Below are 14,353 nucleotides of genomic sequence, written 5' to 3'. Positions count from 1 at the left end.
GATTTGGAAGTGCTGAACTTTGGTTGATTTGTTGCAGTTGTGCATCAAATGTAAAGTTGTGTAACGACAGATATGTAAGAGCGTCCAGTCAGCTGGCTATTTGGAAAGGATATTATATACTGCGCTTGACCCTGACACAGAGTTTATTCATTTTCCACAACAGCAGCCTTCCCGTGAGCAGAATATCTCTCATCCCTGTTTACGTATTCTACACATTAATAATTCTAACACTTTTCCCTCATGAGTTCCTGGAAGGCTCCATAAGCCATGAATAATTTGGTTCCTGGATGCAAAGGTTTCCTCTTTTATGCAGGACCAGAGGCCTGCCTCGTTTTTCTTTTTCTAAAGAGTTTCTGTTGCAATCATATTGCAAAATATGATTAGAAAGATTTCAAATTGGAAACTTTGTTTTAAACAGTAACACTTCCCCCACCCACAGCCTCTAGCTGCAGCACACTGTGTGGTCTCTGTGTGTGGTTTGGGAGCTGCACAGTCAGGGGAAAAACAATGCTGTCCAGGGTTGTAAAGACTGCAGAGAGAATAATTGGGTGCACTCTTCCCACCTTGGATCAAATCTATGCTTCCAGGTGTCACAGTGGCGTAGCGTGGGGGGTGCAGGGGGTGCCAGCCACACCGGGCGCACCATTTGGGGGGGGGGCACACTCGCAGCTCTCTGCCCCTACCTGGCTCACTCACTCTCTCTCACAGTGCTGGCTGTGCGAATCCGATCCGAGCTGCCGGGTCGCTGCCCACTGTGGAGGGGGAGGGTACCAGGCGTGTGTTGCGTTGCGGAGCGGAGAGAGAGCGAGGGAGGGACTATCTGGGGGAGGGACAGTGCAGCGGTCGCCCAGCGCAGCGCTCAGCGCGCGAGAGAACCACACCCGACCAGCCCAGGCAGCAGCAAGAAGAAGCTGGCAGCGGCGGCAGGTTAGGGGTTAGGGGCGCAAATTACTTGCCTTGCCCCGGGTTAGGGGGTGCAAATTACTTGCCTTGCCCCGGGTTAGGGGGCGCAAATTACTTGCCTTGCCCCGGGTGCTGACAACCCACGCTACGCCGCTGAGGTGTCATAAGAAAGCTGCAGAGATAGTGCAGGATAGTACACACCCTGGAAATTATCTCTTTCAGCTTCTGCCTTCTGGAAGAAGGTACAGGGTTATAAAGACTAGGACTAGCCGCCTGAGAAACAGTTTCTATCCAAATGTAACCTGAAGCGTATGTAACCCGAGGTACCACTGTACTGGGAATGAAAAAATGTGAGGACAGGTGTATACAGTGGTACCTCAGGTTACAGACGCTTCAGGTTACAGACGCTTCAGGTTACAGACTCCGCTAACCCAGAAATAGTACCTCGGGTTAAGAACTTTGCTTCAGGATGAGAACAGAAATCGTGCTCCGGCAGCGCGGCAGCAGTGGGAGGCCCCATTAGCTAAAGTGGTGCTTCAGGTTAAGAACAGTTTCAGGTTAAGAACAGACCCCCAGAACGAATTATGTTCTTAACCTGAGGTACCACTATTCCTGCTTCAATTCTTTTGGTCCTCAGTGAAAAAATGGCTTGACAAAACCCCATAAAATAGAACCCTTTTCAGAATAAGTGCCCTCATAGCTTTTTTTTTTAAGAGTACGTGGAAAGATTGCATGAAACTGATTACTTATTTCAAAAAACAGCTTGTTCCAGTTCTTTTCTTTTCTTTTTTAAGGTAGCTGTTCTATTTGGTAATCTATAAATGTGGTAAGATAGTTAGCGTTCTATTCAAGCAAAGCAAGCAAGCAAGCAAGCAAGCAAGCAAGCGTGTGAGCCCTGTGTTTTTGTGCCTGTGTTTTATAGATGAGTCAGGTTTAATCGCCTTGCCTGAGTTTAAAAGGGGGGAATCAGCAGGAGGGGAAAATCAGCAAAAGAAAGCCTTATAGACACTCAGATCTAATCAATGTCATTACTTCTGGGAAGAAACATTGTTATCAGTGAATAATCATGTCAGAGGAGATTGTAACATCTGCAGGGGATAGCAACCCTTTAAAAACCGTGTTCTACAACTTTGATCTCTTTCAGACATAATCTGAACTATATAAAGAACAGATACCAATTGATCTTTATATCCTTTTATGCTTACAGCCTCCCCAGGGTGCACATTAGGCTGAAAGGAAGGAAACCTAAGGTTTGTCCAAGCCAGAGTTTACTGCGTGTTTGCTGCTGTTTGTGTTTCCATTTAATTTGTATAGTCCACATGATGTTAGCTCTCAGATGACACCAATCTTGATGCTTTCCCTCTGTAAACTTGGGTTTATCTGATATGGGGATAATCCCAAAAGCTGGGGAAAATTGGGATCAAAACTGTTCCATTTAGGGTGACAGATTATTTGTTTTGATGGTTTTTGATGAGTGGATCAATTGTCACTTTCTGCTACTCTCTTTTCCACACTCACTCCTTTCTTAGTGTATTTCTGAGAAAGTCCATGTACAGTGGTACCTCGGGTTACATACGCTTCAGGTTACATACGCTTCAGGTTACAGACTCCGCTAACCCAGAAATAGTACCTCGGGTTAAGAACTTTGCTTCAGGATGAGAACAGAAATTGTGCTCCGGTGGTGTGGCAGCAGCAGGAGGCCCCATTAGCTAAAGTGGTGCTTCAGGTTAAGAACAGTTTCAGGTTAAGAACGGACCTCCAGAACGAATTAAGTACTTAACCTGAGGTACCACTGTATTTCTGAGACTCAAAAGTACATATGGCCCAGAGCCAAGACCACCTCTTTTCTCTGTGGATCTATAGAACCAGTGGCGTAGCGTGGGGGGTGCAGGGGGGGCCGGCCGCACCGGGTGCAACATCTGGGGGTTAGGGTTAGGGGGCGCAAATCCACGGGTTAGGGGGCACAAATCCATGGGTTAGGGGGCGCAAATTACTTGCCTTGCCCCGGGTGCTGACAACCCATGCTACCCCCCTGTATAGAACTTCATTCTTTTCAGATAATGAAATATTTATTTGCTGGAACACCTGGTGAGGTGAAATGCTGGAGGAGGACTAGTTGTTCAGAGCCAACTTCGCCTCCTTTCCCTCAAGTAGCTCCACTTCTCTTTAAGAGAGCCTCATATGTATCATCACACACTCATCACACACACACACACACACACACACACACACACATGACATAAACACTGCCTCTGTTAATGGACTTCATGAGATGTCCATATTTTCCCAAGGAAGAAGTGCCAGGACGTTTCATTCAGGGAAAAGAATAACAACTTATACCATGGTGGGGCAGTGGGTGGGGGGCAGAATAGGTATAACTACATAGTAATCATAACTTCTTTCACTTGTTCAGTTAAAAGCCCCTATCGTTCATGAGTTCATAGAAGATCTGATGAACAAGATCCATGAAACAAAGGGGAATGATGAGCTAAATTTCCATATTTTCTACCCCCACACTGAGTGGGAGAGTGTACCTGCCATTCACAAGTAATTGTCATCAATTTTCTGCTTGCTTTTATGGGAGCTTTTAAGCCCCATGCACAATTATTTTGGGGCTTGTCATTTCAATAGATGGTTGGTTTTAAGATCTCGGAGTCTTAGTTGTGAAGGCCAAAGGCAAGGCATTGTATTTTTCTGCCACACACTCCCCCCCCCAACCTGTTGCTTTCTTAGACATGCATTCCAGAGTCTTCATTATGAGTAGAAAACTACCTGGTTTTCCTATTTTAAAAGGAGTTTTTAACATTCCTATTTGGTTTCTGGAACTTGGCTGTATTTTTGTTCAAATTCTTTTTAGCAATAAAAGATGCGTATTCTTCTAAATCTATTTGCTCACCCCCCCCCCTTTTTAAAGGGCATTTGCTCCTCCTTTCCTTATTCCTTCTACTCCCTTTGGCATGCATCCTGATGGCTGTTGAAACTTGAGCCCTGTTGAAACTTGATCCCCCACATGCGGTTCCACAAGGGGTGGGTGGGAAATGTTAAGTTGTGAGTGAACATATCAGGTGACACAGCAATTCTTCAGACAGCTCTTCTTTATTCACAGGCCAGAACAGAACTGAGCTGAAGGGTTCAGCCCGCCTGCTTATATAGAGCTCCAGTACAACGCAATTGTAACCACTTTCTGTAACTATCCAATCACTGAGCGTCACTTACAATTCCTTATTTGCATATGCGGACCTGAGTGAAAACTATTTACAGTATCCCCCTGCTGGCCCAGGGTGAGAACTTCAGTATATAACAGGAAATGTACAGGACAATCATAACCTCATCTACTCAGAAGTAAGTCCTACTGAATTCAGCGAGGTTTACTCCCAGCTGGATTGCAGCCATAGATATCGAGATCTAAAACAACTTCTTGCCAGAACTTGTCAAATCAACACAGAGTATACAAACAGCACAATCAGTTACCAAACCTTTCCCTGGAATATGCAAGTTTAAATAGTATAATGGTGTGTTTATTAGCTTATATTTTAATGTTCCCCTGTGAAAGACAATCCTACACCTAGAAAATCAGCATGTTAAGGAGAAGCATTCAGAATGCTTTTCACCTTGATGTGCTTGTTTGCTGGGTGCAGAGGATTTTGGGGGTGTCTTTTTTTTTTTTTTTTTTTGGTGGTTGGGAGCATTCAGGCATGCAACCCAAAAGAAAGGTTGCAGTTTTTGAGACTTTCTAGTTTAGGGGAAAGGTGAGCAAGAGGTGACATGATAGAAGTGTATAAAATTATGCCTGGCATGGAGAAATTACCGTATTTTACGCCCTATAGGACGCACTTTTTCCCCTCCAAAAATGACGGGGAAATGTGTGTGCGTCCTATGGGGCGAATGCAGGCTTTCGCTGAAGCCTGGAGAGCGAGACCCCTCTCGCTCTCCAGGTTTCAGGAAGCTATCCACAAGCCTTGCAAGCCTGGCGGGAGTTGCCGCGGGCTCGCAAGGCTTGCGGGCAGCAGCCTGCAGCCCGAAGCATGGGGTGCCCTCCGGAGGGCGCCCCGTGCTTCGCGCAGGTGTCCGCAAGCCTTGCGAGCCCGGCAGGAGTTGCCGCCGGGCTCGCAAGGTTTGCAGATAGCAGCCTGTTCTGGTGCTGGGGTCGGGGGAAGCTCGGGCTTCCCTTGCCCGAGCCCCATGGCTGGGGGGGGGAATAATTTTTTTTTATTCATTCCCCCCCCCAAATGAGGTGCGTCCTATGGGACAGTGCGCCCTATAGGGCGAAAAATACAGTAGATAGAGAAAAGCTTTTTCTTCCTCTCTCATAACACTAGTATTCATGTACGTTAAAAGATTCAGGACAGAAAGTACTTCTTTTTCTTTTTTCTTTTGAGTTTTATTTATTTATTAACGTTCTTATGTTACATCGGTAAACGTTATCATACTACATTACAAGGCATATTATAATATAATTTTCAGCATGTATACAAAGTTTATATACAAAGTTATTATACCTAAAGAAAGAAAACAAGGACAAAAAACTATTCCAAAATCATATATGTACCAACACTTTGGACTTCCTGTTTATCCCGTTGTATATTCCTTTTTTGAATGTACTCTTATTATTGTATATTTCTTTACATTTTAGCTAATACATTCCTATATCAATATGTACCCTTGGTCTTATTTCTCAACTCAGTCTCTCTCCAACGCCAATCGAATGCTAGCATAGATAGCGAACCTTGACTGTATTTTTGAACATATATCTTATATCTATCCCACTTTTCCATAAATTTTTGTTTTGAATTGACAAATAGTTGACATATAACCTGAGAGGCAATTCAAAAGAAAGTACTTCTTCACACAGCACATGGCGGAACTGTTAAGTTGTGGGTGAACATATCAGACACCACAGCGATTCTTCAAACAGCTCTTGTTTATTCACAGGCCAGGACAGAACTGAACTGAAGGGTTCAGTCAGCCTGCTTATATATAGCTCCTGTACAATGTAACTGTAACAATTTTCTAAAACTATCCAATCACTGAACATCACTTTCGATCCCTTATTTGCAAAACTATCTATAGTATCCCCCTGCTGGCCCAGGGTGAGAACTTCAGTACATAACACCAACTGTCAAACTCTTTTCTACAAGAGGCAGTGATAGCCACCAACTTGTATGACTTAAAACAGGACTGGACAAATTCATGGAAGATCAGGCTATCAATGACTACTAGCCCTGATGACTATGCTCGGCCTCCACAGTTGGAAGCAGCAATGTTTCTGAATACCAGTTGCTGGAAACCACAGAAGGGTAGAGTGCTCTTGTTCTCAGGTCCTGCTTGAAGGTTTCCCATAGGCTTCTGGGTGGCCACTGTGAAAATAGGCCTCTGGACTACATGGGCTACTGGTCTGATCTAGCAGACTCTTCCTATGTTCTTAACAACTTACACCTTAATATCAGCAAGACAAAGGAGATGGTGTTGGACTTTCGGAGAAAGAGAGGAGAACCAGCCTCACTGTACATAGGGGAGGGCTGTGTGGAGAGAGTCTATTCCTTTAAATTCCTAGGAGTTTATCTCAGTGAAGACCTTACTTGGAAAATCAATACAACCCAGGTAGTTAAGAAAGCCCAACAGAGACTCCATCTCCTCAGAGTATTGCGGAAGAACGATGTCAATCAACATTTGATGATCTCCTTCTACCGGTCCACTATAGAAAGTGTCCTTTCATACTGCATCACGGTGTGGTATGCTGGTTTGACATCAACTGATAGGAAGTGCCTATAGAGGGTGGTGAATACAGCACAAGATATTATGGGCTGTCCCGTGAATCCGCTGGATGACATTGCGGAAGAACGTTGCCTCAGGAGAGTGAGGAAAATTCTCAGGGATGATTCACACCCTGGCTGGCACTTTATTGATCTCCTGCCCTTGGGCAGAAGATATAGAAGCATGATTAGTCACACTAACAAGGTAAAGAACAGCTTCTATCCGTGGGCTGTTAGGCTGCTGAATGAAAAGATAACAACAGGGCAACTGACTTTTGGGTTTGGTGGGTGTGCGTCAGTAAACAAGGGAAATTAAGACTAAGAGAGCTGAGTGGGGGGTACTCGTGTAAATCTCACTGTATACAAGTTGCACAAGTGACAATAAAGTATTTTTTTAAAAAACAACATCCACTTTTAAAATAATATTGATATGAAGTTTTCCAATGTGATTCTGCAGCTTGCCTGCACAGGCTTCTGGTGTTTGAATGGACAACATTAAAAGCATTATTTTCTTTTCTTTCAGCAAACGAGTCATTCAGCAAACAACGTCATTGCTATGCTGGGAAAACAGGGAGGGTGCATTACAAGAGCATATCAGTCACTGGCCTTGCAAAGGGTTGTTGTTCATGAAACAATAACAAGGAAGGGGTAACATTGCTTTGCAGATCTGTAGGCTTCTAGGCTTTGCCTGCTTACTGGATTTCCCTGGCAGGCAGGCAGAGATGAGTTATATCAGTATGACAGCGCCACCTGCTCCCTCTTCAGCTTGCTGTCGGCAGTTTGATTCTGCGTGACGGGATGAGCTCCCGTTGCTCTGTCCCAGCTTCTGCCAACCTAACACCAGTGCAAGGAGAAAAATAGGTACTGTGGCGGCAGGAAGGTAAACAGAGTTTCCATGTGCTCTGGCTTCTGTCAAGGTATTCCATTGCGCCAGAAGCGGTTTAGTCATGCTGGCCACATGACTTGGAAAGCTATCGGTGGACAAACGCCAGCTCCCTTGGCCTGAAGCAAGATGAGTGCCACACCCCATAGTCGCCTTTGACTAGACTTAACGGTCCAGGGGTCCTTTACCTTTTACCTTTACCAATATGACATCTTAGTAAAATCCTAGCAGAGCCTGAAATGATGAGTAACCACATCCATTTGAGAGCATAAATAAAATGTTCTCATTAGAAAGACACTTGGAGAATTGCATGAATGGATTCCAAGTTCCTCTGAGTGGGCTCTGAACATTAAGCATTAACTTAAAAACAGGCTGTCATCAAGCTGGTTAGATAATCATATGAATATACTGAGAAGAAGTCAAATTCTCTAGAGAGAACTTTTTGTTTTCAATGGAAAGGATTTTCAAACCCAACAGGATGGATTCAGCTACATACCTGTAGTTGCACCACTCTCATCTGTGACACTGACAAGTGAGCAGATTTCACCAGTTGCCTCTTGGTTGCTGCCATTTAATTTTCCCAGCATGCACTGGATTTTGCACATTGCCCCATTCTGGGACATTTGGAGTGGGACAAGAAATTGCCACCACACACACAAAATGTTATTACACTCAACACATACCACCAGTCCCGTTGTTTCAATTAATCATCACAGCTGTACCAGTTTGATTTCTGTAATATGGATGCCAAATGCAAAGTGTTTGAAGATTGAGACAAGGAAACAGAAAATTCCTGCCTTCTTTGAGAAGTCTCCGAAAAACACAAGCGTTTGCAATGTGTAGTGTTTTTTTCTTTTAACAATCATTATTTATTGATTCCCCCCAATGTTTTATTGATGTTTTTATTTATCTTATTGTAATTCGTATGCTGCATACTGCCTTGCTGCATTTTAATGAAAGCGTAAATATTTCAAAAAATAAAGAAGATATGGCGGGTTTGGCTTAAAAGGGTGAATGGGACTCGTGGCAGTCCCACTTGGGGGATTCCTCAACTGCATTGAGACCAAGCTATCCACCATCCAATTAACACAGAATGGGCTAGATCAGGCCTGTCCAACCGGTCGATCGCTACCCACCGGTCAATCGCGGGCTGTCCCTGGTCGATCATGTGATCTCCATTGATCGAAACCCCCCCATTTGAAAAAATAAAAATAAAAGAGCTCAACAACTTTGGCTCATCCTCCCCCCAAAAGCTCAACAACTCTGGTCTCTCCCACTAAAAATATTTCAACAACTTTGGTGAATCCAATGGGTAGAGCACTGACACTTTTTTATAGTGATAGTAGATCACATCAATAGAAGAATTGATGCTTTTGAATTATGGTGCTGGAGGAGACTCTTGAGAGTCCCATGGACTGGAGGAAGATCAAACCTCTCCATTCTTAAGGAAATCAGCCCCGAGTGCTCACTGGAAGGACAGATCCTGAAGCTGAGGCTCCAATACTTTGGCCACCTCATGAGAAGAGAAGACTCCCTGGAAAAGACCCTGATGTTGGGAAAGATTGAGGGCCCAAGGAGAAGGGGATGACAGAGGACGAGATGGTTGGACAGTGTTCTCGAAGGTACCAGCATGAGTCTGACCAAACTGCGGGAGGCAGTGGAAGACAGGAGTGCCTGGCGTGCTCTGGTCCATGGGGTCACGAAGAGTCGGACACGACTAAACGACTAAACAACAACAACAACAAGTAGATCACAGTCTCTTGGAAGTTGGACACCCCTGGGCTAGATTGCTGCTTCTATGATAAAATTGAAAACAGACCCTACTAAAGAGAGAAGAATTTTTGATAATGAAGGGAGCCTTCTCACTTTTGCTCAACGGATAACAAATTAAGTAATAAGCAAGATCAGATGAAACAGTTGTTAAGTACGCTTGATCTCAACAGGAGAAAATAGCATCTGCTCAAAATCTCTCCTCTTGAAATCAGTTCCGTTCCCCAGAGCTTCATTTGCCTGGGCTCTGCCCATTTTCAAAAGCAAACTTGTAGGGTTTTAAAGGAGGAGGAGTAAGTGCAACATGAGCTGCCATTTCACTTGTTTTTGCTTCTCTAAGCTTGTGGGATGGTGTCCTCTAGTGGGTAGTCATGAGTATTTCTGATAACTACTAACAATAGAAATGTTAACAGTATTGGTTCTGTAGCATCTTTAGGACTATCCAAGCTGGGGGTTGTGCATGTTTACTCTGAAGAAGGTCCCAGTATATTCAACAGGGCTTGCTTCCAGAAAAGAATGTATAAGATTGCAGTCTTAAATAACACTACTGAAATTAATTTTTTTTATTTTCTTTAAGGGATTATTTCTCACAACATGTTTTAATAGCAGAGATTGTGCTCTGATTGATTTGTTGTAAGCACGAGCCGCAGAACAGATACCTGTATTCCACCCTGAAACCCCAGTGTTTGCATATCTCTGCATATAAGACCTCTGCTTAGAGGCCTCCACTGGTTGTCTTTTTGCTACCAGGTCAAGTCCAAGGTGTTACTGTTAGTATACAGTATAAAGCCCTTAAAGGCTTGGTACCAGTTTACTTTCAGGATCACCTTGCCCCATGCCAACTCAATCCTTTGATCTGCAGAACTGGCACAATTAGAGGTGCCCCATAATACCAGTGTGGTGTAGTGGTTAAGAGTGGTAGACTCGTAATCTGGGGAATTGGGTTCGCTTCCCCGCTCCTCCACATGCAGCTGCTGGGTGACCTTGGGCTAGTCACACTTCTCTGAAGTCTCTCAGCCCCACTCACCTCACAGAGTGTTTGTTGTGGGGGAGGAAGGGAAAGGAGATTGTTAGCTGCTTTGAGACTCCTTAGGGTAGTGATAAAGCAGGATATCAAATCCAAAGTCGTCGTCGTCGTCGTCGTCGTCGTCGTCCTCCTCCTCCTCCTCCTCCTCCTCCTCTTTTTCTTCTTCCTCATCCCCCTCTTGTGAGAAACCAGTCTGTTATTGTGGTGGCGCAGGGACTTCGGAACTCCCTGCCTAGTAACACCATAGCAGATGCCTTGACTGTATTTTTATGACCATCAAGCTGAGTATGTATTTACTTCTAGTTATAGTCCAATACATTTCATAGAACAGAAAGCAGACCCTCCAAGGGTCCCTATTTTCCAGGGACAATCCCGGATTTACAATAGCCATCCCGGTTTCTGATTTGATACCGAAATATCCCATTTTTCTTTAGGACGTTCCTATTTCCATCAGAGAAATGTTGGAGGGTATGGAGTTATGTGACCCTCGAGCAAAAGAGATAAGACTTATGAAGGCAGCCCTGTACAGGGAAGCTTTTTAATGTTTAATGTTTTGTTATGTTTTTATATAGGTTGGAAGCTGCCCAGAGTGGCTGGGGCAACCCAATCAGATGAGTGGGTAGTAATAATAATAATAATAATAATAATAATAATAATAATAATAATTTAATAGGACATCCCTATTTTCATTGGAGCAATGTTGGAGAGTTTGCTGAGAAAGCTGCTCTCAGATTTCCATTGCCAGGCAATTGTTGCTTCCCACGAAGAAAGTTGTAAGGAGACTCCTATTCTCTCTCTCTCTTTTTAATTTATAATAATAATAATAATAATAATTTATTATTTATACCCCGCCCATCTGGCTGAGTTTCCCCAGCCACTCTGGGCGGCTCCCAATCAGTATTAAAAACAATACAGCATTACATATTAAAAACATCCCTGAACAGGGCTGCCTTAAGATGTCTTCTGAACGTCAGGTAATTCTTTATCTCTTTGACATCTGATGGGAGGGCATTCCACAGGGCGGGCGCCACTACCGAGAAGGCCCTCTGTCTGGTTCCCTGTAGCCTCACTTCTCGCAATGAGGGAACCGCCAGAAGGCCCTCGGCGCTGGATCTCAGTGTCCGGGCTGAACGATGGGGGTGGAGACGCTCCTTCAGGTATACAGGACCGAGGCCGTTTAGGGCTTTAAAGGTCAGCACCAACACTTTGAATCGTGCTCGGAAACGTACTGGGAGCCAATGCAGATCTCTCAGAACCGGTGTTATGTGGTCCCGGCGGCCACTCCCAGTCACCAGTCTAGCTGCCGCATTCTGGATTAATTGCAGTTTCCGGGTCACCTTCAAAGGTAGCCCCACGTAGAGCGCATTGCAGTAGTCCAAGCGTGAGATAACTAGAGCATGCACCACTCTGGCGAGACAGTCCGCGGGGAGGTAGGGTCTTAGCCTGCGTACCAGGTGGAGCTGGTAGACAGCTGCCCTGGACACAGAGTTAATCTGTGCCTCCATGGACAGCTGTGAGTCCAAAATGACTCCCAGGCTGCGCACCTGGTCCTTCAGGGGCACAGTTACCCCATTCAGGACCAGGGAATCCTCCACACCTGCCCGCCTCCTGTCCCCCAAAAACAGTACTTCTGTCTTGTCAGGATTCAACCTCAATCTGTTAGCCGCCATCCAACCTCCAACCGCCTCCAGGCACTCACACAGGACCTTCACCGCCTTCACTGGTTCTGATTTAAAGGAGAGGTAGAGCTGGGTGTCATCTGCATACTGATGAACACCCAGTCCAAACCCCCTGATGATCTCTCCCAGCGGCTTCATATAGATATTAAAAAGCATGGGGGAGAGGACAGAACCCTGAGGCACCCCACAAGTGAGAGCCCAGGGGTCTGAACACTCACCCCCCACCACCACCTTCTGGACACGGCCCAGGAGGAAGGAGCGGAACCACTGTATAACAGTGCCCCCAGCTCCCAGCCCCTCTAGACGGTCCAGAAGGATGTTATGGTCGATGGAGTCAAAGGCCGCTGAGAGATCCAGCAGAACTAGGAAACAGCTCTCACCTTTGTCCCTAGCCCGCCGGAGATCATCAACCAGCGCGACCAAGGCAGTTTCAGTCCCATGGTGAGGCCTGAATCCCGATTGGAAGGGATCCAAATGGTCCGTTTCCTCCAGGCGTGCTTGGAGTTGTTCAGCAACCACCCGCTCAATCACCTTGCCCAAGAATGGCAGATTTGAGACTGGGCGATAGTTGGCCAAATTGGCCGGGTCTAAAGATGTTTTTTTAAGAAGCGGTTTAATGACCGCCTCTTTCAGCGGGTCTGGGAAGGCTCCCTCACAGAGGGAAGCATTCACCACCCCGCAGATCCCATCGCCCAGCCCTTCCCGGCTCGCTTTTATCAGCCAGGATGGGCAAGGATCAAAGAGACAGGTGGTCGGTTTCACTCGTCCAAGCAGCCTGTCCACATCCTCGGAGGTAACAGATTGGAATTGATCCCATGTAACAGGGAAAAGCTTCAAAAATACCAAAGTCTTCAAAAACCTCAAAAAAGGCTACCACACCGCGTGCTATGAGTTGCTCCTCGAAGTGAATGCACGGTTTCAAGAAAAAGGAAACAAACTTGCAAGACAAAGGAAACAAACTTGCAAGACGTTTCCGTCTTGCGAAGCAAGCCCATAGGGAAATCCGTCTTGTGAAGCAACTCAAAAAACAAAAAACTCTTTCGTTTTGCAAGTTTTTCGTCTTTCGAGGCATTCGTCTTGCGAGGTACCACTGTATTTTCATTTTTAGCTTCCTAAAATTATAAAACGCAATAAAAAGAAAGAGACCTGTCTCATGCTCAAGCCCCCCCCCCCCCGGCAGTGGGTTAGACTATACAACCCTCAGGGGTCTCTTCCAACTCTATGATTCCTTGTCAGGTGCTTCAAAGATCGTCCAATCCGTTCCCTGCTCCATGGCCAGGGAAGGAATCTTCTACTACTACGTCCCTGAGAGCTGGGCAGGCAGCCTTCTGCTTTAAAAACCTCTACGAAAGAGACTTCACCACCTTCCAAGGCAGAGAAATCCCTTTTGCCTCAAACACAGTAAGGCAGAGGCAATACTGTATAGAAAGAAAATATTTTGCTCTTAGGAAGGCACTAGAGGGCACTGTGGCAACTTTCTAGGACAGCAGCCTATGTCTCCTTGGATGAAGGGTACGGGAATAGAAAAACAACAAAACTAAAAATCATATTTCTGCCTTCAGTACTGATGGAGAGCTCAGAAAACAAGCCAGAGAAAGGGAGAAGAAGAAGAAGAAGAAGAAGAAGAAGAAGAAGAAGAAGAAGAAGAAGAAGAAGTAATATATTTGGCAGAGGACAGCAAAAAATCTACAGGTTCTGCTCCTATCCTCGTTCATCTTACAGCCAAATGGAAAAAGCCTTGTGAGTAAGGGTGAGCAAAGCTGTCCGTTTCTCTTCCTTTCTCATTTTTTCAATCTTCCAAGTTCACATTTTGACAACACTCTACAACTTTTCAAAAGGCCTCTCATCAGCATTTCAGTGTGAATTCCTTATACTATTTTTGCACGCCAACCACAGTGCGAGACTCCAGGCATTTCCAGACACTTTGCCCAGGGTTCACGTTTCCTTTTGGAAATAAGGCATAGCGGATGTTATGTACTGTAGTTCTCACCCTGGGCCAGCAGGGGGATACTGTAGATAGTTTTCACTCAGGTCCACATATGCAAATAAGGAATTGAAAGTGACGTTCAGTGATTGGATAGTTAGAGAAAGTTGTTACTGTTGCCTTGTACTGGAGCTGTTTATAAGCAGGCTGACTGAGCCCTTCAGTTCAGTTCTGTCTTGGCCTGTGAATAAACAAGAGCTGTTTGAAGAATCGCTGTGTTGTCTGATATGTTCACCCACAACTTAACAGCGGAGACTGTGGTCTTTGGTTTATTTACACATATATACAACCTGAGCCTACGGAGAAGGGGTTCATAGCATTAACACCCCAAGAGTGTCTTGTTTCTTCCATAGG

Source organism: Podarcis erhardii, assembly GCF_964252035.2.
Source record: "Podarcis erhardii genome assembly, chromosome: 4".
Lineage (NCBI taxonomy): Eukaryota > Metazoa > Chordata > Lepidosauria > Squamata > Lacertidae > Podarcis > Podarcis erhardii.
This window is presented reverse-complemented; position numbering follows the sequence as displayed.